Source organism: Macrobrachium rosenbergii, chromosome 55, assembly GCF_040412425.1.
Source record: "Macrobrachium rosenbergii isolate ZJJX-2024 chromosome 55, ASM4041242v1, whole genome shotgun sequence".
NCBI classification, from domain to species: Eukaryota; Metazoa; Arthropoda; class Malacostraca; order Decapoda; family Palaemonidae; genus Macrobrachium; species Macrobrachium rosenbergii.
This window is the reverse complement of record NC_089795.1, coordinates 64,940,862-64,964,802: the sequence shown is the minus strand read 5'-3', so window position 1 is coordinate 64,964,802 and position 23,941 is coordinate 64,940,862. Positions and strand designations below refer to the sequence as shown.

The 23,941-nt window shown below is 35.2% G+C and overlaps 1 pseudogene; it reads right to left on the bottom strand.

Annotated features, from left to right (window-relative positions):
• Nucleotides 1–1,294: 1,294 nt before the first annotated feature.
• Nucleotides 1,295–23,941, bottom strand: part of LOC136835826 (legumain-like) — a 37,411-nt pseudogene continuing 14,764 nt past the window's right edge.

Genomic DNA, 23,941 nt, shown 5'->3' with positions numbered 1-23,941 from the left:
TCTGTGTCCTAGTGCAACTGCGAGGTTTTCCTCCTGTTACACCTTTGAAACCTTCTTACTGTCAATTTCCACATCAGCACTGAATGCCCTCATAGGTCCCAGTGCTTGGCCTTCGGTCTAAATTCTATATTCTGGTCTATGAGAAAATAATTTTTTTTTTTTTCTTCACATGACGGTGTGTGCTGGTGTTGTCAGTTTATTTTTTGCCCATTTTGAATAACTTGAAAGTTAATAACAATAATTGACGCTGGAGCGCGTTATTCCTTCTGGACAGTCGAAATCTAACAACCTTCCTTGTTTGTTTTCAGTGGGAAGTGTTGAGAATCCATTTTTAATGGGTATTGATAAATATTTTAAGGTGAATATTTACCCTTAATAATTGTAAAGGATGTCATAAAACTATAATTTAGACATATATGTTTATGAAGCAAGGTGATATTCGACATGAGTAGAAAGAATTGGAACTAAAAATAAGATTTTAGCAATTTATAACCCTACGTACCTTATCTTCAGTGAGATATAATCCTAACCACATTAAAAAAAAATTGCGTGCCAAGAGTTCAACATAGTGCTGGTGGATCACCCATAGTGCATCATAAAGATAACGACAGGGTCACCGTAATGCATTATGCTATATTCATGTACTAGTATTTAATATATACTGTATATGTGTGTATATATATATATATATATATATATATATATATAATATATATATATTTATATATATATATATTTATTATATATTTATATATTTATATATATATATATATATATATATATATATATATATATATATATATATATATATATATATATATATACACATACATACATACACTGTGTGCGTTTTGCTGTAGGGAAAAATGAAATACCGGGCTCACCTGCTTATTAACATCACGTGTTCAGTAGATATCAATATCAAACGTATAATGTTTGGGAATTAGTGAGTCTCGAACAGCAAGTGTCAACAGTAAGGGAGCTGTGTAGCTTTCAGAATCCTGGACCAATTTATCTTCATTCTGTATTCATATATATAGTTCATTTCCCGCGTTCCAGCCATTTATCCTTCTGGTAACAGTATATGTTCAGAAATGAGGCCTCTTCAGCTTTATTTTGTGAAAAATATACTTCTCTTCTCACATATATATATGTGTGTTTGTGTGTATACATACATACATACATACATATACACGCATGCATACATACGCAGAGTGTTTGTGTTGGTTGGAATTATGGGAGAGGGTATAGAAACGAGAAGAAAGGCTACAGAGTGGTAGGAATAGAGACATTATTTTCATTCAGGAAGTCCAAACTTCATTTTTCTTTTTACACATAGCTGTATTATTTTGCAGTCTGTTTTAAGCTGAATCTTCTGCATTATTATTTTTGTATACCATGTGCATCTTAGATGATTCCTGAAATTTTCGGGAAGGTGCAGACTTTTTTTGCAGCTTCTTCAAATTGCTCTGATGTGTAGCCATGTTCACAGAGATTGATTATCACATACAGTAGGCGCACGACGTAGGGATTCTGGAAGAAACAAGAATATAATCTAAAACTGACTTGTGCTTAGATTACAGTGTGTATATGTATGTGTATATATGTATATGTATAACTGAATCACGAAAATATGGAACGTGATGAATATATAAATAAAGATAAAATCCACGAAGGAAACGGAAACACGAGTGCTGCGAGGCCTTTCGTTGCTATGTCCTTTAATTAGCGTCGAAAGGCCTCGCAGCACTCCAGTGTTACTGTTTCCTTCGTGGATTTTATCTTTATATTTATATATATATATATATATATATATATATATATATATATATATACACATATATATGTATATATAGAGAGAGAGAGATAGAATAACTCACGACAATCCGCTAACAACCCTGTTATGTATTCACTTCTTAGACCAGCAGAGCAAATTAGCTATTAAAGCAGGAGAACAAATCTCACATTCCATGAAATGATTTTTTCTAGTGTTTTATGTTAATTGAGTCACCTCACCTGTCCTATATTGAAGCACAGTTTATCGAAGATATCAACCGAGAGCTCATGGCACTTCCATTGAGTGATTTTCTGGGACTGATCCTTCACAAACATAGCTGATTTTTCTTCATCTCCAGTTATTTCCTTCACTAGGATATGCGTAACAACTTGGACCAACAGCCGGGTCTGTTGGTTTAAACAGAGTGAGTATTAACATTTTTGCTGTGGGTCTCACACACTATATATACGTACATACATACATACATACATACATACATATATACATATATATATATATATATATATATATATATATATATATATATATATATATAATTCCTTTTTGGTATTATTCCCATGATAAAGTGCATTCAGTATGGAGATGCATTGTTGGTGTAACATTTGAGAGCACAATTCAAGTGTGAATGTGAAATATACATACATACATATGTATAGAGTATATATATATATATATATATATATATATATATATATATATATATATATATATGTATATATATATATATAATTTTAATTATACTGCAGGTATGCTCACATTTTCAACTGATGAATAGTGGATGACATATAGGCAGAAAACTTTTAGAGCATTAAATAATTCATATACCCACACAGATGACTTATTAACAGCTTGTGTAACTCCTTAGATACACAGCACCACTCACTTCTATCTTGTACTTACTCTTATGGTTTCTGGATATTGCCTTTCCTTTGTAGTGCCTCTTTAACTCCATCCACACTTCGCTTCCTTGGAGTTGCCTCACCACTTCTCTCATACATTCCCACCTTGTCTGCCATAGACTCTTCAAGTGTGAGCAACCTTTTGCATACACCCTGGTATCTGCTTGGTACACCTATTTTGTGGTTCAGTTCCTCCCTCGTTTCACCATCATCCGTTATATTTATTCCCAAATACCTAACTAGCCAAACACTATCATCCCTTAAGCATATTCATTAACGTTCACTGCCCCAACTTCCATATATCTGTTTACCTTCATAATCTCACTCTTTTTCACATTAACTATGTGCGTCATCCTTTTGCAAACACTTTCAAACTATATACCTATATACCTTTATATGATTGTTGTTCTGTCATCCCCTCCCTCCCTTGGCCCAGCACTTCAATACAAGGGAATGTAAATGTCCTGAATAATAACAGTTTTACCTTCATGAAACTTCTCATTTCCTAGTCCTAAATCTTGCTACTTTTGTGTCCTGTACCCACAAAAATTTTTCCATATGTCCAACTCTTCCCCATATTATAGAATTTCACAAACTCCTTGGCTACATCTTCCACCTTAGTGTCCTTAACCGTAGCTTATGTTCCATCCATGTCTTCCTTACTTGCTGTTTCTATCAAACTCACTTGTCTTAATTACATTTATCTTAATTTCATTTACAGCTAAATTTTTGGCCCTTCTTCCCAACTTCAGTTTACATTTATACTACCAACCACTGCTCTTTTCACCATTGCATCCATTTGCTCGTCCTAACTTTTTGTCACTATGCCTCTCATTGTACGTACAAAAATTCACGATAGTCTGCATAGTGTGAAAGTCACTGAATTGGTAGGGGCATCCAGATTTTTATTAGCTCCCTAACCTGTAGTGTTTTCCGAAAACATCAGTCTGTATATATGTATGTATGTGTGTATGTATGTTTTTCAAACTCAGTATGGGATATAGTAAAAGATATGCAGCTGCAGAACTCATGCCCATAGCCATATATTGATTTTATGCCATGCATCCCAAAAGTCATTGGATTTGTTGGATGGTAAAGGTAGAAGAGAGGCATAGCTGGAGAGCTAAGAATAGAAAAGTTGATGGGTTTATTGGCGAGATCCTTTGGTACAGTGGGGATTATGTATTTACCTGGCTTACCGTTAATTTGCACACGCTTAACTCATTCCAGATCCTTCAAATTGTTTATTAAACTTTCTTTTTTATTTCACAATTAAAGTCCAATACAAGAACGTAGAATCATTTCCATCCATCTCAGAGGCATATAATTATTTTAATGACACTACCATCAACAGTGCAGTTGCCTCTATTCCAACATCAAAATGGAAACCCTCTAGACCAGCAGTTCCTTGGTGAAACAAAACCTGCAGTAGTATGAGGAAGATCACTAAAAAATGACATAAAAAGTATGAGAGGAGTGGAACCGCCCAAGCCAAAGTTATTTACCAACGTGCTGTGGCCAAGCAAAATAAATATTTTAAAAAAGCAAAAAGAGAGTCATGGATGTACTACATTAATGGCATCAGCTCAAAAACATCATCCAAAATGATTTGGAAGAAAATTAAAAAAACTAAATGGCAGGTTCGTCTCTGAACCTCTGCCTTCCCTTAAAATAAATGGTGACCTAATCACCCAACCAGAGAGGGTCACAGAAAAATTAGGAGAACATTTCTCGAGAATATCAAGCAGTGAGAACTATTCTCTAGAATTCCAAGACATTAGAAATGCCCAGATTTCTCATGATTTAAGGGAAAATAATTTTGAACCATATAATGCAAAATTTACACTGCAGGAGCAGCTACCGGCCAACAGCTCTCACTATTTGTGTTTGTAAGCTGGTGGAAAAGATGATTCACCAGACTTGTGTTGCACGTAGAAACAAATAAATTGCTTTCTCCATTCCAGTTTGGTTACAGGAAGTTTAGATCTACTATAGATCTCTTTCTCAGGCTCTCAAACCAAATACAAGGTTTTGCTAAACAGAGCCAAACAGTAGGAGTTTTCTTTGACTTGCAAAAGACATACGACACCGCATGGCATTTTCTTAATATAAAAAAGTTGTATAAGATGGGCATTAAAGGAAAAATTATCAGATTTATAAATTCGTTTCTATCAGAAAGAAATATAAAGGTAAGAGTTGGGAATCATGTATCTCGACCTTTCTTACAAGAAGAGGGAGTTCAACAGGGTAGTGTCCTTAGTGTCACCCTCTTTGCTGTTGCCATTAATGAAGTCTTAGAAAAGATATCACCACCAGTAAAAGATGAATTTTGGCTCTGTACTGCACAGGATATGATGCAGTATCTACTAGGAGGTTCATGTAAAGAGCCATCGATAAAGTAAGCAAGTGGGCTAATGAGCAAGGATTCGATTTTCTGAGTCAAAAACTGTCGTGTTCGGTACTGCATGCACCGAACTAAGGAAACCATGAATTATTTTACCTTACTCTACTAAAGTAAAATTTTTAGGAATGGCCTTTGATGAAAAACTCACTTGGAATAATCATACTGACCAGTTAAAAATGAAAGTGAAGAGATCACTAAATACTTTAAAAGTAGTCCCTAGCTTTAATTGGAGTGTTGATAAGAAATCGTTGTTAAGGCTTAATAATGCAGTATGTTTATCAAAGTTAGACTATGGCTGCCAAGTATACACTTCTGCTTCAAAGACTAAACTTAAAGAATTGGACGCTGTGCATAATATTGGGCTAAGGATCTGCACTGGAGCTTTTAGAACTTCACCCATTGAAAGTATTTATGTGGACTCCCATCAACTGTCACTGGTCTGAGATACACCATGCGGCTGAAAAGCTCTAAGGAGAATCCTTTTTTTGAGATCTTAAAACAGTGAGACTCGAGTCTTTTTGGATCCAGATCTTCAGTACCATTTCAAATCAGACACCTGGGTGAACTGGAGGATGAAAGTATAAAAATGCAGAAGATCCTACAAGTTAAACATCCTGCTATCCCTCCATAGTTTATTCCAGCAATAGATGTCTGCATTAAAGAGAGAAGAAAGATCATCCAGAAGAAGAAGTCAGAAACAAGTTTTGGAGCATGATGAGAGGCATATAAATGACAGGAAAATCTATACTGACGGATCAAAATCAGAGATGGAGTAGGATGTGCGGTGGTGTGTGGGGGGGGGGGGAATCATATATAAAAAGGTTATCAGACTCCTCATCCATATTCACTGCTGAAGGAACAGCCATAGTTGATGCTTTAAATCTTGCATCTGATAAGAAATTCAAATTCACAGTAATATGTAGTGACTCAGGAGTGTTAGAAGCCCTAAAAAAGTTTAATCCTACCCATCCCTTAATTCAAAAGGCTCAGGAATGACTTTTTTTTTTTATCTTTCTGTTCGCCACAAATCAGTAAAGTTTTCTTGGATTCTTGGGCACACTGGTCTAGAAGGGAACCAACTGGCCAATAGTAAAGCAAAGGATGCTGCAAGATGTGATTTTTTAACTAATAAGGTGCCACATTTGGATATACGTCCAGTTATCAGATGATACATTCGTACAAAATGGTAGCAGAGATGGACTTCCCCCATTTTATCCACAAATAGGAAGTACAGAAACATTAGAAAAAGTATCGATTTTTGGAATTCGGGTTTTAATCGTAACAGAAGATACGAGGTCATCCTAACAGCTTAGGATTGGCCATACCCGCTTCACCCGAAGCTGTATTTTAGAGGGAGCCAGTGCCCCAGTTTGTGTTCACTGTGACGGTCGGCTGTCTGTCGAACACATACTGGTGCGCTGTCCTAAATCTAATTGCCATAGGGCAAAGTACTTACTAACTGGGAAGACTATTTTAGAAATTTTAAATGATGATGTTGAGGTAGACAACCTTATGGGTTGTCTGAAAGAATCTGGTTATTTTAATGAGGGATATGATCTTAGTATATTTAATAAAGATTTTAGTCATTTATTTTATATACTATGTGTTATATTAATTATAAAAGTTTAATATATATTTATTTTTTGTTGGTTTTCTGTAATATCATTCTTCATTTTTTGCGTTCATATTTTAACACTGAATTTTACTAGTATGTCATCGTTTATCTATTCATTATCAGTCATATCATTAATTTATATATTTCACCTTCATTACGGCGCTGAATAATCCTGATGGGTTCCGATGCATGGTCTTCAAGACCTAAATTTCATAATCAATCAATCAATTACAGTCCAATGAATAAGTTACACATGTTATATATGCTTCAGCCCATAAAACATGCTTAAATACTTACTATAAGCAAGGTTCCTAATTCTCTCCTCCTTTCATCCTTTTCCGTGTCATTCTTACTAGTCATTATTCTAGACTCCAAGATTTTGACTGGTACATCTGGACTGGCAATTGCTGAAGCCTGAAAAACAGAATGTAAACCAAGAAGAAAAATTCACCTGATGTGTATGAAATGCAAAGTAGTTTACTGCAGTCAAATTAAAGTATGTTTAAATCAAGCTTATTTTTCATAAGTTTTGCTATACATTTTGTTAGTTTCTGGTGTTTCTACGTATCTGCTTTAGCAAAGGCCCCCAAATGGAAAATTGAAGCATCTTGTCACCAAATGCTCATGAGTAGGTAATTGTTAAACACTTCAATAATTGAAGCTATTGAGGAGGAGAGTCTTCATACCTGATATGTCTTATACTCTTTTAAAGTTAAGTACACACAAGAGACTTGAGACAACTGGTCAGATGCTGTGAGGGAGTTCTGTGATTGGTTGCTGAACCTGATAACTAAACATGGCTATAACAGTACAGCTGGGAGCTTACAGGGCTCCCCGTCCATAAGAGACGAAAGAGGAATATACAAAGTGACGACGTTTATACACCACTGCAGATATTTCTGAAGTGCTGTGTACATGATACAAATAGCAGTTTTTACAGTTGAATTTATAACTGCTCCACATCCTTACAAGGCTTAAGCTGTCAATGATTCTGATAAGGTACTTGATCACAAAAATGTAGTATTTTACAAGTAACATATAAAAATAGGTCATTTTTTTTACAAATCAGTGTGCAGCTGTTCCAGATCCTTATTAGGGTGATGTTCACGATGTTGATACTGTGCTAGGTCACAGTATAAATAACACTATTGTTTCACTTTCATACTTAGTGAATACCTTTTGGAATACTGGTAAAGTATAAAGTTGCAATGAAAAATAGAATTTATACTAAAACAGTAACAAACAGGATGTTGTAATTGCCAGTAAGGTTCTGTCATAGATTGCGTTTACATGGCATACGAATTAGACTCCCAGAAAGGTTATCTTCAGCTTTAAGGTAGGCCTGTTTTAGCCTGTCAGTGGAAACCCTGTCCTTGTATGCATAGTAGTATTTTAAATGCTTTGTCTTTGCATTTGAGGATTGGGTTAGGGCCTCTGTATGGGGTGTTAGAGGTGGTTTGTGGGCCTCTTTCTGAAGGAAAATGAATTGGCAGGTGCTCAAATGACTTGAGATGTTTCTTTGTATTTATTATGTCTTTATGCATGGCGATTTTTCAGGGTCTTGAGACTTCTCCATTTAGCTGAGTAGTGCTGTTGGCAGGGAAGAGTCTGCCTGGGGCACACATGGGTTCACTGAATACCAGTTCTGCAGGAGGGTGGTAGATCTTTTCTTTAGGGATGGTGCATAGACTGAGGAGGACCCAGAGTATTTGTGATGCCAGATTAGGTCCACTGCACTTGGCAGTGAGTACAACTTTGAAGTGATTGGTGGGGTCTGTATACCATGCTGTTGGTGGCAGGGTTATAGACAATGGTGTGGAGGATCTTTGAAGTTCAAGAGAGTGAGGAAGCCAGAGCTAGAATGTCATGTTTGTTCTACTAGTAGCTTCTTTTATTGGTAGGTATAGATTTAGTTCCCTTTTATTGCTAGGGTTGGTGCAAAAACCATGCTGGGTTTGCCAAATTAGTGGAGGACGACCTTGTACTCTTAAAAGATTGCAAGGTTGGTAGGACATGGGCATAGCTAGTCTCTTAGCTACGAGAACATTTATATGAGAACATGTTGGCCTCTAAGATGTCACCAGTGTAAGGTCAAACACACTCAAGAGTTTGGAGGCAGCTGATTTATTCCCAGGATATGACCCACTTCTGACATGTCAAGCTGGCATTTCAAATGATGTAAGGGCACCTTGTAATTGGCTGAACCGGGCATCGAGACCTGGGTTAGGCAGCGAAATTTGGAACTTAAATTGTTCACCCAGATCTTGTTGCTGAGTGAATGTACAGCTTAGAGGCGGTTGTTGCGAACAAGCAGATCAGGAGTGTGTGGGTTACCCAGTCATATTGGTTTCAAGACAAGAATCTCGGTCTGCTCTGTGATCATGGGCTGAACATTTCCTGACTTCAACCCTTCCTGTTTATCTGGGCTTTGGAAAGAACCTGTGCTGGCAAATGGCCATCCAATCTTCAAAGCAACAACTGTCCCATCTAGAGGTTTACTTACTGTATGACTGATCGAGGGACAGCATACTTGGATGCCCAGCACTTACAATAAAAATGATTGCCCACTTTGCTACGATGGTGAGGATGGGTCTATTCCAGCTCTAATAACTATATCTGAAAAAGACAGGTATATGTATGTACAAGAGGTAATAGACTTTTATCCTTCTCGTGGTTAGGTCGGCAACGTGACCTCCTTGTGATTAAGGTGACGTGGGTTCGTTTTCCACGACCAGGCATCACGGACACTTCAATTTCTTGCGTTTGGATCTTACGGCTTTGTAGTGATAAGCATATCCAAAAAAGCGCAAAGAATTCAAGAAGTTAAGAGGGCATTGTGGCTATTACAATTACACACACACACACACACACACACACACACACACACACACATATATATATATATATATATATATATATATATATATATATATATTGTGTATATATTGTATATGAACTCTGGTTTTGCGCATTAAGAACAAGTGACAGCTGGATATGAAGTTAATGATAATATACTGATGGATAGTATCAGAAGAGGTACTATCCTTATAATTGAAGAATCAGTGAGGCTCAGTTTTGATTGTTTAGTATTTAAAATTTGGTTATGAAAAGATAACCTAAATTTAATTATGACTGGTGTCACCAGTTTCATTTTTGACGCACTCTAAACAGTTGCATTTAGTGTGAATGTAATGTTGCATAAATAGACAAAGAAATAAGGAGAGACGTTACTTACAAGGCAATCATCTTCGTCGGGCATGTCACCTTGCGTGAAGTTGACATTTATTGCACTTAAGTAGCCCCCATCTGTGTTACTCTTGTCTGATTTTCCATGCTGATTGCCTTTCCCTTGTAGGTGATGTAGTTGTGATACATGTTCAGGACTTGCATAGTTAGATTTTGTGGTATCATTGGAGAGCTGGTTTTCAGTGTTAAGAGAGCGAATTGAATTCTTGCTGCGATCATCACGTTCTCCCAGGAATTTCCACAACTTCTCTCTGCTGATTTTACGTTCACCCCATTGCTCGACATGAGAAGTAGTAACTTCTTTTTGTAGTATGTGGAACTGTTCTCTCAATGTTTCTTTGTGAATGTCTTCCTGCATAGGAAAATGTAAATACCTTGTTAGATTTATGTGTCATAACCTAAAACATATTTTATGTCTACTGCAAGTTAAAAGGACTTTTGGCAGTTTTATTTGATATTTGTAATATGTAGTAATTTTTTTTTATTATTATGAACTTTGTTAAGGAAACAAATTACACTTCTGAAGAAACAAATGTAACGTAAGTAATCGCAAATACTAATGTTCCTTTTGAAGAGGATGGCTATAATTACCCTGCACTCACGTCACTATTAGGAATTTGTGGGTCAAGAACAGCTAAGCCTTTCCTAATTAGAGTAAATGAACAAGTTAATAACATCTAAGATCTTACCTGAAATTTCCCTCTGCCTAAAATCCTTCTCTGAAAACGAGCACTCCCATAGAAGAGGTCAGCTCCAAATTCCCTAACCATGATGCTGGGTCTCAAGATCATGTGAAGTTGTTTAGGGATGTTCAGGGATTGTTCAGCATCAGAGAAAGGTTTTGGATGTGCTGTAATCATGGGTAGCTAAGTAACCTGACTGTACCTCTGAATTTGCCGCATAGTTTACAGTATTAGTTTAGGATTTAGATCTTGTTTGAAAAAATACTAGAATATGCTTTGTCATATACTGTGATGCTAAAAGTGCATTAGATTCCCAAAAATTATATAATAGTTCCTACTTTAGTTCGAAAAGCTCAAGATTGGCTCTTTTGCATTTCTTGTTGGCGGAAAAGAATTACTTTCTACTGGGCTCCTTCTCATATTGGACTTTGTGGTAATGAGGGGGTGGGCTGGGAAGCAAAGGAACTCATTTTAAACAGTAATCATTTGTTAGAAAATGTACCCTACTTTGATATGAAAAGGCCTTTTAGGTCATGCATTTTAAGAAGGTGGCAAGAAAGATGGGTGTCCCCTCTCCTTACCAATAGTAAAAAATAGCAAATTGTTAGGGTTAATGTTAGCCCCCGACCTGCAAATTTTAATAGGAACCGAGTTGTTTTAACCCGACTAAGGATTGTTCATGTCTGTCTCACGCATACAGCTTTATTGTAGATGGTATTAGTGTGCTACTGTGTTCTCATTTTGACAGGTCACTGTCATGTAAAGGTTTTCTGGTGCACTGCCTTGATTATAAACAGCTGGAGAAAATGTGGACTTCACCTGAAATCCCTTTGTGAGATTTTGGATGACGAAGTTTTACTTGAGCATCCTATAGCCGTCTTCAAAGAAATCAGTATTTTTATCATTAGATTAAATTATAATTAGTGTTTTAAATGTATAGCTGTGTGAAATGATTTGCATAATTTTTAATGCATTGGTATATGAATATACGAGTTTTTAATTCGTTCATCTCTTCATTGCCATGTTAGTGATGAGTGGCTTCCCTAACCCCAGTGCTAGTCCTATAGATGGTCCAAGTTTCAGACATTCATTCATTCACTCAGTGCAAATTGAAAGTCAAAGCAACTCAAGTATCAGCTTACCTTGTCTGTATCTTCCATCCACTTAATGCTAAATACGTCGCCGAGATATGTTCCAAGTTCTTCATCCAAATAGCAGGCATAGGAAGGCTCATGGGGATTTGCAGCGGTTAAAGCATAAACTGAAGGATTGCCCAAGTAATGTAAAAAAAGAAATATTTAAATTAGAAAAATTATGAAGCTATTATATCATTTGGTTAACAACCATATTGAAGTTTTGCTTTTAGATCTTGTTAAACATGAGCTGCATTGGGAAAAATTGCAAGTTTTTGGCTATTCGCGTTGACCTTTATTTCATTTGTATGATGGAATTCATGATAATGCATGCGGATGTGAGTGATTCAAGATTATTTCCAAAATTATGTTATACAGAAATTTAGTAGAGATTTAGTAACTGGGACAAAGACAGAGTGTATGGGAATGACAACACCAAAAACAATTTAGCTGCAAGTTAGACAAATGTGGTAAAATAATTTAAGAAATGGAATGATTTTACATTTTTTGGTAGCTGGATAATATCAAAAGTGCACTGTGGTAGGAAAACAAGTGTAGAACTGAGCAAGAAAGAGGGAGTTAAATGTAAAGTTTAGTAAAAAAAAGAATTTTTATTTTCTGGGCGTGAAATGTGGGAGATTAAGTAAGGTGATGGAATAGACCGTAACATTAGTGTGGATATGGAGGAGAGTTTGTGTGCCACGGATGAAGAGAAAAAGAAAATGAATTTTAGAAATAATGGGTACAGAGGAACTAATTAACTTATGGTGATTGCCATGAAGGGTGCGTTTTGGAGAGTATGTTTTGCTGATACAGACGGCAGGAAATAAGGAAAGATTGGAAGTCCAGGATTGCCTAATAAATCCTTTGTAATTTTTATGAGAATCACAGCAAAGACATATTTCCTTTATAGCTAAAAGTCATTATTACAGTAATCCTCATTTATCCACATTTCTTGAATTTGCAATGTGCCCATAACCTTACTTTTTGAGGGTGAATTAGTATAGCCTATGCACTTAACCTCATTAAATTACAAAAGTGTCAATAGAGCTGTATGGTGATGGATGTGTGGAACAAAGCTCAAAACTAGCTTGACATTGTACGTATTTTTTACTGGCTCAGTGAAAAGTTGTGTTGATTGGCTTAATGATGATGAGAGGCTTGTGGAGAAAGGGTAATGTGCTTCAGCGTGGGTGGTGATAAATTCACACACCTTTAATCAGCCTTGATCCATGTCTTGCCACTACTGTGTTACCACTTGTATTACTGATGTGTTTTGCCCAAAGTAGCTTGTTTTCTTTGGTGTCTCTATGCCTCATTAGGGACCATGTTTTGGTGTTTTGTGTTTGTTTGTACTGATTACACCACCACTCCTAAGTGTCACAAAACTGTGTTGCCTTTGACCAAGCTGAGATTCTTTACCATCTTGATGTCGGGTGGGCATACTGTACCTAGATATTGGTACCTGTAGAAAATGTAACAATGAGACTGTAGCAAATGAAGGTAGCAGCATTGCACTTTACACTGTGCACCAACATTGAGACACTTGAAATTTAATATGTTTGATTTTCTCCTTGTTAGCCTTGTACATACACAGCATTCATTATACATACACATAAATTCATGCAGCAGTGCCCCAGATATTTTGTGTGAGTTAACTGAACACGAATACGTACGTAATTTGCTTTCTAGGATTGTATTTTTTGTTTTGTTTTAATTAGCGCTTGTCATAACAAGACAACACAATCGCTCATATCTCTTTGAATTCTATACTGTTTTTATAAGTACTGTGTGTTTTATAGGCCAGTTAGGTTATACTCAATTCTGGGTAGCCTAGGCTAGAATAGCATATATTCTATAACGGCACTGGGAAATATTCACAAACTTAGACCTCACCTGATGTTTGGCAACAGACCCTGAACAGTGACCCTGACTCGCATGCTTAACATAGACAACCATCTGCAAAGAGGGTAGTTGTTTGTAACCGCATTGAAGAATGACAACTATCATTTAATGCAATTGCCTGTTCTTTCCCAGTACTTGCCAGCACAAGAATGATAACTGTTGTTGGGCAGATTGATGTTTGATGGCAAGAAAATTTTAGATTGTCGAAAATTTTGAGGGGATGATAAAGAAAGAAAATGCATAATATTTATAAGTAATTTAGCAAGGACAACGGTGAAACCAAGAAGGGTTGGAGTGCTTGATTTGACTTTGAAGAGTTTTATGAAGAAAAATTAAAACTCAAGGGGTTGTGGGTTTTCACATAAATGCATGGTGCCCTAAAAGTGATGAATGGAGAACTGAAAGTCCCATAAAAGTTTAACTTGGGGTTTTGGGTTGTACCACAGACACATTATCTCAAGCATAGCTTGCAGTAGTTGTTGAAGGATACATCTCTTTTGCCCTAAAAGTGAGATGAATTGGAGAAAATGAAACTTCCATAAAAAGTTGAACCTTGGGGTTAATGGCCCCTGACATATGTCGCCAAGCAGATTGTGTAGTTGTTAAAGGGTGGGCACATCTCTTTTGATGAAAGTGTCTACACATACTGTATATGGAGATTAGAGGAAAGAATCTAGTGAAAAAATGGTTTGAACAGGTACTCCAAGTTTAAGTACGAAAAATGAGAAAATGGGTGTTCTGTGACCTCTTCTGAATCTTTACCGTGCAACATGTGAGAACTGATGATGTCAGTGCATGGTCATCAAGTCAGTCGAAGTACTGAAATGCTGTTGTATTTAGGACAAATGTGCTGAATTTAGATATTCAAAGTGCTTTTCACTTTGTCTGAAAACTCTGCATACTACCGAGCATACAATGGGAGAAAAAAATGAAAAGTTAGATGTGATCTATACTACGTGAACTGGGTCCATGTTTATATACTCTCTCTCCTCTCTCTCTCTCTCTCTCTCTCTCTCTCTCTCAAGGTCTCTTCTCCACAAATAGTAACTCAAAAACAAAATTTTATAACAGAAAAAAATAAACTTACAAAATTTTCGTTACTATATCCATTTTCATGTATAAATGTTCTTTGGTTTATAGTTAAGACTGAATAATAAAATAACAAGAAAAAAAACGTCCTATATAGGGTTATATGAATAAAAATCAGGCTTCTGCATGTAAGACATGTGAGCAAAGTATGAATCCATGGATGTAATTAAAATTCTTTGAAATGACTGCAGAATTTTCACAAAGGTGTGATAGCACCATGGTATGTAAAGGTTACATTTTAATGGTAAGGATCGCTGTTAAAGAGATGATAGAAATAGAAAAATCTTTACAGCATTTTAAATTGTATAAAATATCCTACAAAATGTCCACTTCATAAAGATGAAGGAAATTGGTATGATAGTTCAAAGAAGCAATCAAACACAGTCTTAGGTTACACTAATATCGACCCATCTTTGAATCTTGTCATGTTGATAATTGAGGAATGGATTCAGACTGAATATCCATCTTGTTCATGCTGAGTAACCTCATGGTTCCAGTGCCAGGGTCTTTAAACCAATCAGTCATAAATCACATCAGATCAAATCCACCTTGTTCACTATAAGTGATGTTACCTGTTTATTTAGAACTTGCAGTGACATTACTTTAATAAATGCCACTAGTACTTTGTTTTTCAGATTATGGGAAACTAGAATATAATCAGAGATAACATAAGTAAAATGTTTAGATGTATATATTTCTTAGGTACATCAGTCTTAAAATTCAAAGTAGCCTTAGATACATTGTGTAATTTTACCATTGAAGGGTTTTTAAGGGCCCCCGACCTTGATGAAAACCCCTTCATAATTTCGACGCTTGTTAGGTTTTAATGTTCTTGAAGGTTTTGTCAGTCTGTCTCATATAAATAAATAAAGAATAAAAGAACACCCAGATTTGAACCTGTGGCATCACATTCTAACAAAGAATCAAAACCTTACCATTCTTGGTGCAGTAATTATTGACCGTTGGGAGTGGTTCAGTTATTTACTAAGGTAAAAATATATTTTATACTTGATATAGTATATTGGTACTTTTACCAAGATGGTTATGCTAATGTAATCAGTCACCTTAGTAAACAGGATCCACAGTGTTATAGCTTGAGAGGGATCTGTATGAGATTGATGAATCCACTATTGTCATTCAGATGAAATCTGCTTGAGAGGATCAGGTGGGAATGTAAAGTAGTTATTGGAAGATTTTTTATGAGTGTGAATTATATATATATGTATATATATACTGTATATTATATATATATATATATATATATCATATATGTATATAATATATATATATATATATATATATATATATAATAAATATGTATATATAATAAATGGCTCTTTAATCTTCACTCTTCACCTAAATTTTATTAAAGTTGTTTCTATTATATTAGCTTGTATGTATTGATCTGTTGCCCAATGAGCCGAAAAGAAAACAATATAAACCTACACATAATCCATTGTGTAATCGATTCTCAATATTCTTTTGTTAACTTCTGCAATAGAGTTATTGTTTCCTTCAGGTGAAGCTGAAAAGACGGCTTAACCTATTTTACCAGTCTGTTTGAACTAATTATCGTCTTAAACGTGTATCCTAACCCAGGGATTAACTATAGTTTTTTTTTTTTTTTTTTTTTTTTTTTTTTTTTTTTTTTTTTTTTCAAATCTTACCTCTTTAAACTTGCGCTTTTTATGGAGGTCACGGATGACTCTGGCCAGAACTTTAGCATGTAGCACATGCTCTGGGAAACAGAAGACTCCAGGACCACCATGGTCTACCAGGTTAATAAAAATCCTGTCTTTGTCAGTGCTGTTTATCACTTTCCCGACTCAATTCCTTCCATGGCCTTGGCGTTTCCCTGTAAGATGCAGAAAGTTTCCAGGGGTAACGTCTTTGCCAGTGTAGTCTTTTTTTTTTTTGACCCCTTTATATACATTAGGTCCATTTGGTCGGTTGATGATGACACCTGGGTTTGGGTTCCTGTTGAAGAATACTCTCCATTGGTTATATTTATTATTTAGTGTCGAGAATGTAGGCTTCCACCATTAACATTACAGTTGTCATTATGAAAAATTCTTAGTCACAGTGCGAATAACTACAAACAGGTATCTTGAAGTGCAGTATAAAACACTAAGTAATGAAGGGAATATCATTAGTTTGAAGTTGATTTGTGATATTCTTAATTCATTTTATGGTTAATAGCCATCTGTAAACAATACTCACCTTGAATTGTTACTGATATCGTCGTACATCATGGTAATTATATGATCATCTGGAACACCATGTTGATGTAGGATTTGATAAGCATGGCACACATCAGCCTGAGAAGCCAGATGGTAAAGTTAAATTCAGGTTCATTATTATTGCTAAGATATGTGAACATTCATGTTGAAGATCCTGAAAAATCAGCTTCCACAAATGGAATGCTCAAACCGTGTATACCATAGTAAAAAGAAAAAAATGGCATATATTGGTTAATCATCATCTTTAAATATATGAGTAGCGATAAAGTAAAAAATAAAATTAAGGTACTGTGCAAAAGGTTTAAAGACTAAAGTATTTTAGTCTTTCAGACTAATGAGCACTAGCTTCAGTACATTAGGAAAGACTATTCTACAATTTTAAGGTAAAAAGAATGCAAGACCTCTGGGTGACATTACCATCAAATTAAATGTTAGCAAACACAAATTACGCATGTCGATGAAGTGAATATACAGTATAACGACGCATTCAAAAACGTTGTGTATAGATCTGACCAAAACTGATACAGGCGCTTGGTCAACATATTCCTTCTTCAAACAAGAGCTTCAGAAAGCCATCAGGTTTTAGTAGCGAAAAACCTTTACCTCATCGTTAGAATTTCTGTCTTTCACCGCAGAGGAAAATTCTGCTCCTCAGTTAGTAACTTGGTACCCGCATCTTGGCATTTTACTTTTTAATTAGTATTAAAAGTAACTCTATATCTGAAATGTGATGATGGGTAGTTTTCTTCTACTTAGGCTAAGATAACGGCGACAGTAGGCTACACTCTTTGCCTTTATTGTCAAGTCCAAGTCAGGTGCGTTGTGTATGTACAGTATGTACATGTGTACCAGGTTGGCAAACTTTCAGAGGAATATTCACCCCATCTTTGTGCCGAGCATTATGAACTGATCTTGCATGTTATAGCTGAGCTGTAATAACAAGCTTTCAAGACTCGGTATGCTGAGATTTTGTAAGGAAATATGTTGCATTTAATTTTAAAAATTTCTTGGTACAGACTCAAGTTAACAGGTAGATAGGCTGTCGATCAGTCTTAAGCCAGTATAACCTCAAAGCTTTCAGTAACGCCTCATTCATCTTGGCTACCTTGCCCTTTGGTTATTATCTTTGTATGTCCTTTTAAAATTTTTTAAAATTTATATATTTTAGTGAATTTTTTAACTTGATTTTTTTGGGTATGATTTTTAAGTTGAAAGCTAAAGAGAACTCAAAGAATTTTTTGCTAAATAAAATATATAAAATATATTTGTCAAAAAAAGTGAATGAAAAAGAAAAGAAAGACTACATTGCTTCAGGATCATGGACTTTTTATAACAGGTTAGAACAAAGGAAGTATTGATTGTCCATTATGGATGTTCCAGTTTTTAAGTAAGCACTGTATTATGGCCTCTTTTAAATGAATGGTATTAGTGACTGATACAGGCAGAACTGGCCAGGAATTTTTGAACTTTTAATCTGGGGTCCTCATTGTATTTCAGTTTGTCACAGCTTCTGTGAAAGTCCTGTTGAACCAAATCAACAGCCAGTGTAGAAACGCAGTGCAATTTGGGTGTGCGTTAAGATTCGGTTGTACAGAGTGGGGATTAGCTTTGCATGTACATATATGCATATTCTATACAGCCTCACGTAATTCTTAATAGGTAGGTTGAGTAACGAAGTGTATTGTCCCTCTCATTTAATTGGGAATGAGTGATTTTGGTAATTTTTTCCCCTTTACAGTACAATATAAATTTTCCTTCACCATTTGTTGAGGACTTTGCCTAGTGCATTTCCCGTAGGGGTTATGTCCAGCAGCACCTCATGCACTCTTAGGATCTTTTGCAGTCCCTTTGGCTCGTAGCTGTAACCCCTCTCATTCCTATTACTGTACCTCCGTTCATAATCTCTATCTTTATTACTTTCCACCCTCTCCTAACAATTGATTCATGGTGTAGCTGCAAGGTTTTCCTCCTGTTGCACCTTTTAACCTTTTTTACTGTTAATTTCAGTTTCAGCGCTTTAATGGTTTCATAGGTCCTAGCGCTTGGCCTTTGGCCTAAATCCTATATTCTATTCTAGTGCATTTCTGAAGAAGTGTTCCTTAAGAAGTGTTCCTTTGTCTTCACTATTCTCCTCTCTTTTATTTGAATATATATATATATATATATATATATATATATATATATATATATATATATATATATATAAATATATATATATAAATAATTATAATTATATATATATATATATATATATATATATATATATATATATATATATATATATATATATATATAAGGTTTGTAAGTTGAACTTTTGTAAAATATTGAACTGGGAGATTCAAGTGGCTAATTGTGAGTAGTGGTGAGTGTCTAGTGTTCCTTTTAATTTTTGTACACAGAATTATTGGGAAAAGTCTTATGCAGGTGAATTTTTATTACAAGATGGTACAGTTTTTGAAGTAGTTTTTCTCGGAGTGTGTTGCTCTAGGTTTGAAGATTGTAGTCTCTGATTGGTCAAGATCGGGTTTACCTTTGATAGTGTTCCACTTTTGTTTCTGTTGATCTAGATTGTTAAACTCCCTGGTTTAATTGCTTTTGTCTCAAGAAGTACAGTTTGACTCACTTTAATGTGGAGCTATTTTTATTTTTCGCCTGCTATTTGTGATCTGTTTGTCTGAGGTCCTCCTATCAAGCATTTCCTGTAAGCAATATGTCAATTTTTTATTACCTCGAAAAGACAGATAACTGCTTGGAGACACGCATTCTTAAAACTATTCATAATTTATGACTGGCCGAATTGCCACTATTTATCAAGGGCATAGGCCTATAAGGTAGATCGTTTTTCCCTGGTTAGAATGCGTGAAACTTAAGAAAAATGCCCTTAGGAAAGAGTTCCCTAAGATAGTGTGCTGTGTGTAACCTTGATTTAGCGATCAGTGAAGCATCCTCACTCATTCCCCATGGCATTCTGTGGATGATCTTTAGTATCTTGCTGGAGCAAGAATGCCGATGGTAAACGGAAAATTCAGATAGTAATTAACAAAGTGTTACCTGGCTAATGAGAATTGGTTTAAATTTTCCACTTGTAAAACTGTTTTAGCTCATTTTAGCCACATTTGAGGGATATATCCAGAGTCTGTTATCTTCCTCCGAGATCTGTGCATTACCTTTTGTAGAGAAAGACCGATTTTTAGATTGACTTACTGAGCATCATGCTGGTATTAGCTTGAAGCCAGGCGCTTTAAATCTCCAGTTCAATCTTAAGTTGATGCTTTGAGATACCTTCTCAGACCCTCACCGCCAACCTGCATCAATACAGCCATATGACTTTAGTGCACAAGAAATAAAAACGACTTTGACATGGCCAGAAGTGAGTTGCCTCTATTCAAGACACCAGCAACCCTCCCACTTTGTCAGCACCAAAAATATGAGAGGTAAGAAGCCGAGGCAGTTTTTATGGAATACATATGAGGAACGGCTGTTTTTACAGACTAGCCCAAATCCAGGCCTGGGTTAGTTGAGAAGTACTTAGCCGTGAATTTTACCGTAGGGGTAAACTTCTTTCAGTATCAAGTCTGTGGGGTTTTCACTTTACAAGTATGTTCGTTTTCAAGATTGTGCAATGGCTAAGCTTAATGTACTTGAATGCCAGCAAACTTTTGTATGGTTCCTACATATGTAGGCATACATTGTAACGAAGCTAATAAATTAGTAAAAGAAGCTTCACTGAATTCACTTTGAGGGAGATATGCACTTATATATATATATATATATACATATATATATATATATATATATATATATATATATATATATATATATATATATATATATACTGTATATATATATATATATTATTATGTATATGTATATATATACACACACACACACAAAGATGTGACATACATAACCACATTGTTGTATTTTTCAAGGCTTTTGAAAATGTATACAGCAAGTTCATTAAACAGTAATTTATACATAACAACACTTATTAAAACACTAATAAAACCTATTAAAATAGTTCTTTATCATTCGAATTGATCAAAGCACAATGATGCTACAAGAATGATCTACCCAGATGGTAGCTGAGGTAAACTTGAAACATGTAGAAAGAGAAAGATTAAAAGGAAATGAAATGACATTGAATCATCAGGCAATAAATAATTTGATGGTCCAATTTGTTTTATAGTTTTCTTTTTTTTACCTTTTTTGTTTTTTTTTTTTACTCTTAAATATTTTTATGTTAAATGCCGTCTGAGTAGGTCATTCTTTTTGTGTCATGGCACTTGTACTTGAAGAGAGTTACTTATTTTAATGGTTTTATTAAGTGTTTTAATGTGTTTTTATGTATAAATATTGTTATAAAACTCACTGTATGTGTTTTTCAGCCTTAGAAATGCAACAAAGTGGTTGTAAAACGTCACCCTGAATAAACTCAAATTGTATATATAGTGGCTTTCCCTTGATGCCTACCACAAGTCTGGATTCATGAGCTGCAGCTCTAGTGTATAAGTATATATATATATATATATATATATATATATATATATATATATATATATATATATATATATATATATATATGTGTGTGTGTGTGTGTGTGTGTGTGTGTGTGTGTATTACATGTATACTAGCTGACCAACCCGGCGCTGCCCGGAAAAAACTGTGAATGACAACTGATTCTCTCTCTCTCTCTCTCTCTCTCTCTCTCTCTCTCTCTCTCTCTCTCTCTCTCTTGCTCTTGCCTGTGAAGATAGTTGCTTCAGTTACATTGCCCAGCATTTTTGACATCTTATATTTCACCCCTTCTCACCCGCATTCCTATCGGGGCTGAACTTTGACTTACAGGGCATCGAGAGTATCACCATTCATCTCAGCGACCTAGAAAACCATGGATTAGACACTAATATCTGTCGTTTTCAGTTATTTTTACATGTCACCCCCTTGCCACCCCCACGCCCTTTGGTGCCAGCGAGATCTAACCCCCCCCCCTCCAGTATTCTTTTCCAGATAGTAAATCATATGTATACCGAAGTGAGGTATGATAAATTCGCGAGTTTATTTAGTAACTAAATTTATGGGCAGAACCAGCCCCGTTTCAAGGAAGCCCTTCCCACCCCCATCCCCTTTGGTGCCAGTGATGTCGTACCCCCACAACACTCTTCTAGATAGTAAGTCATATGTATACCAAGTTTGGTTGATCAATGCTTTTCAGAGTTATGCTGGAACACACACACACATCCATTTTCATATATATGGATATATGGATTATTTATATATATATATATATATATATATATATATATATATATATATATATATATATATATATATATATATATATATATATATAATCAATCATATGAATGTCACTTGTCCTTCCTCTCGTGGTATGTATCATTATGTTGCTCCGTTTTGTTAAAGATAATAAACCCTGTATCCATTTGTAAAGTCCAATTAAATTAAATATATTGCTTTTCATGTTTACGCAGTTTTCAGGCAATGTTTTACGAAAGCCTTAGCTCAAGTCGCTTATGACGTGTTTTAGACAGTGAAAGGATTTCGGTAATTTTCGTATGCCATAGCAAATAAATAACAAAATTCCTGTGACATATCTTCAGTAAACTGTGCAAGCGCGCACACAGATTTGGATGAAATGTTCTTTAAATGATTAATATGTAAATACCAAAATGCGAGTACTGAACAGTACAGTCACTCAAAAATGCTTTGCAATATGTTCCAGAAGTTTTCGTTCACCTAATAGTAATTTATTCGTTTTATATATACAAGGAAATGTGCTGTTCTTATTCGATTTTGATTATTAATCTTACGGTTAACAATATAAAAAAGAATGGTGAGTGAAAAATCCGTGTTACGAAAAATAACGAAACATTTTGGAAAATTTCGCTCATGTTGGTAGGGTAAAAAAGTCAGACTTTGATAAATAACCCAATGGAAAAGTATTGGGAGAAAATCGGGTAACACCCAATGGATACTTAATGGCAGAGAGGGATAGAGAGAAGGAATGAACAAATAAAGGAGTTATAATAATGATGAAGGGAGAAATAAAGAAATTATAATAATGATATAGAGAAATTGCAACCGGTTTAAGGGAGACGGGAGGTAATTTCTCTGACGCACCAGTCCTGGCTGTGCTTGTTTCATGCGCCTACCAATCGGAGTTGCCAAATAGCGCCAGATGTCACTATTAGAAGCTGTTCGAAAAATTTGAAGTATGTTGCAAAACATTTTTGAGTGACTTTACCTGCTGGATTTCGTGTCAAATTGGGAGACATTTGGTACTTTGTAATTATTAATGTTGCTGTGCCTGCATTTTACTGAATTTGCTGTTCTGTCAGCTTTTAAGGCCTCATTTCATTGGAATAGGAATTATCATAAAAGTTAATGTTATAATTAAAGTAGCTATATCAACAAATCTTTGCATGTTGATTTCGTTTCACAATATTGTTCATTTAAGAAAATCATAAGGGTCAAAATGTTATGCGTGTTTTAAAGTAGATCGGACAGGAGCGAATTCGGAACTGATAGGCCGAGTAACGCAGTCTGAAAATTTTGATACCGTCCAAAAGTTTTAAATGAGATTTTGTTGTTATGTATTGTATTATTTCAAGACTGTGTTCTAATATATTTCATTATAATTTTTGTGCACAGGAAGCTGGCATTATGGTGGACAGTATTAAGCTCAAGTCAAAGTCAAACAGGAATAGTAGGTCTTAAGAGTAGGGCGTTCGAAAACGTTGATGCAATATTTTTCGAAAATTATATATATATGATTTTGTTGTCATGTATTATTGTAGCACTTCATATTTCTATATTTATGTAGTTTGTACTCAATGAATCAATATTTTAATTTATAAACCCTTCACTTAACATTGAAATAGACAGTATTAAGCGTAGTCAGTGAATGG